Below are 2,795 nucleotides of genomic sequence, written 5' to 3'. Positions count from 1 at the left end.
ATCCTATAGCTTCTTTCGTTTTCTCTTAGAATTTCTAATAGTTTAGTTTCTTGTTTACTAGTTAAGTTTGAAGCTATCACAACGGGTAGTTCCTTTGCCTCATCTAGGAACACATATTTTAAGTTTGCAGGTAAAGGTTTTAACTCACGCCTAGGTGGTTCCGTTAATATAGGTGGTTCAATTATATCCTGTGTCTTTTCTTTAAATTTATTAGATGCACCTGGAATGTTCTCATCTAGCAATGCATTAACCTGACATCTAACACTATCCTTTTCATAATCAGTAACTAATTGTGATAGGAACATTAACAGTGGATCTTCTGGATAGGTTTGTTCAAATGTTTTGGATGTTAATTCCTCAATCATACACATATCATCTACCCCTTCGGTATCATCAGGATGTTTTATAAGCTTAAAAACATTTACTTCCACTTTTAGATTCCCAAATGTTATTGTCATTCTCCCATTCCTACAATTTATTAGAGCTTCTGCTGTTGCTAAGAATGGTCTACCCAAAATGATAGGAATTTGGTTTCCATTTGTAGGTAAAGTGTCAAGAACTATAAAATCAACGGGGTAATAAAAATCAGAGACCTTGATAATTACATCCTCGATTACCCCTCGTGGAATCTTAACAGATCTATCAGCTAACTGTAGTCTAACATTTGTTGGTTTCAAGTCTTTTAACCCTAGTTGTTTGTAAACTGAGTAAGGTAACAAATTCACACTAGCACCTAAATCCAATAATGCTTGATTAGTGTAGTCCTCTCCTATTCTACACATAACTATAGGACTACCGGGGTCCTTATGTTTTACTACGGCTTGGTTCTGTAGAAAGGATGAACACCCTTGTGCAAGGAAAACTTCTTTTGGGATATTTGTTTTCGTTTTTACTAAGTCTTTTATGAATTTGGCATAGGAAGGCATTTGTTTAATTGCACTTAGAAAAGGAATATTGATATGTAGATTTTTAAAAATATTCATGATCTCATTATATTGTGCTTCCTTTTTGTTATCTTTTAACCTAGAGGGGAATGGTGCGGGTGGAATTTTTTCAGTTACCTGCTCTTTGGTTTTCTCAGTTTCAACTGGCTTTTCCTTATCTTTTGTTATAACAACTTCATCAGAATCAGGTATGTCAACTTTGTTATCTACTTTCTTTCCTAACCTAAGGGTAGATATCGAGTTAACTCCCTCTGTGGGTGCGGATGAAGGGGTGGTTTCAACTTGATAAACATTTCTACCTTTTGGGTTTTGTTCAGGTTGGCTTGGTAAGGTTCCTTTGGGTCTCTCGGCTAGACTAGCTAGTATCTGATTGAATTGTTGGCTTATCTGTTGAGTCATAACATCAAATTTTTGGTCAATCCTTTTGAATTCATTCTCGGTCTTGGTGGCTAAAGCTTTCATGGTTTCATCTATGGTGTTGGGTTGGGTTTGGTAATTAGCCATAGGATCAATGGTTAATTCTCTGTTCAAGTTTGTTTGTTGTTGTTGCTGTTGTTGTGGTTGTGGATAATACTGTGGAGAAGGTACTACCGCGCCTCTATTATTCATGTATTGTTGCCTATTGTTCCCTTGATTACCTTGAAAACCATATTGGTTTTGCTGTGGAGACATGTTTTGTCTCCATGAATTGTTTGAGTTATTCCTAAGATCTGGGTTATAGTTGTTGTTGTTGTTAAAATTATTTTGATAACCCTGTCTTTTGAATGTATTAAAAGCACAAACATCATCAGTACCTTGAGCAACAAACATAGAGCAAACTGAGGTGTCATGATCTGTAGTAAGGCAATTTTCACAAAATTGATTGACACTCATTGCTTGTTGAGGTTGATTATTCTTTGGAGGGTTTAAAGTGAATGAATCAAATTTCTTGTTTAAGTTTTCGATTCCTGTGGTTAAACTAGCAATGGCACCTTCAAGTTTCTCATTAAGTTCATTTTTAACCTCATACATACCTGGTTTACTAAAACTTATCCCCCCATCTACCCATGCCATGTCCTCATGGTCATTACTATTGGCCCAATCCTTAGAACTCTCAGAAAAGTTTTGCAAAAAAGTGTATGCTTCATCAGGAGTAAGACTAGTAAATCTTCCTCCATTCATTGATTCAATTAACTGACGGTTCATAGGTGAAAGACCTTTTATAAAGTAATGTACTATATTAAGTATGTCAAAGCCATGATGTGGACAACGGACAAGTAAATCATTAAATCTATCCCATGTTGTATGAAACTCTTCATTAGGTTTTCCTTTGAAGGTTGAAATAGCCAATTGCATGGCTTCAATTTTATGTAAAGGGTAATATTGTTTCATAAACTTTTGTGATAGTTGCTCCCAAGTAGTTATAGAATTAGAGGGTAGGTATCTATACCAACGTAGTGCGGCATCCTCAAAAGTCAATGGGAACAACCTTAATCTAGTCTCTTCAGGGGAAAGATAAGGTGCTTTAAAAGTACTTAATATGCTCAAGAACTTACTCAGATGATTATATGGTTCTTCATTTGTTTTGCCATAATATCTTGGCAACATATTAAGAATAGTGGGCTTAATCTCATAGTTATTGTTATTGTCGGGCATCACTATGCAGTTCGGTGGTTGAACCGCGATAGGTTGAAACAAGGTGCTAAGAGTTCTTTGATCAGCCATGGCGGCTAATGGTACTCTCTCTGTTGTATCCTCGAAGTCTACTACTGGTGTGTGTGTTTGTTTGAGAATCAATAATCGGATCCCGAGTTTGATGGTGTGGTCTCCTCCAAAACCAGAATTGGAAGATTGTTACAAGAATTAGCTCTT

The 2,795-nt window shown here is 36.1% G+C and overlaps 1 non-coding gene across 1 annotated transcript; it reads left to right on the top strand.

Annotated features, from left to right (window-relative positions):
- The first annotated feature begins 2,175 nt into the window (after nucleotides 1-2,175).
- Nucleotides 2,176-2,284, top strand: LOC147517333 (small nucleolar RNA R71). Its single transcript, XR_015214603.1, has one exon. It is a non-coding gene; the product is annotated as a small nucleolar RNA R71 (small nucleolar RNA).
- The last annotated feature ends 511 nt before the right edge of the window (nucleotides 2,285-2,795 follow it).

Source organism: Coptis chinensis, chromosome 2 (assembly GCF_015680905.1).
Source record: "Coptis chinensis isolate HL-2020 chromosome 2, ASM1568090v1, whole genome shotgun sequence".
NCBI lineage: Eukaryota > Viridiplantae > Streptophyta > Magnoliopsida > Ranunculales > Ranunculaceae > Coptis > Coptis chinensis.
Note: the sequence above shows the minus strand (reverse complement) of the source record. Positions and strands in the feature narration are given on the sequence as shown.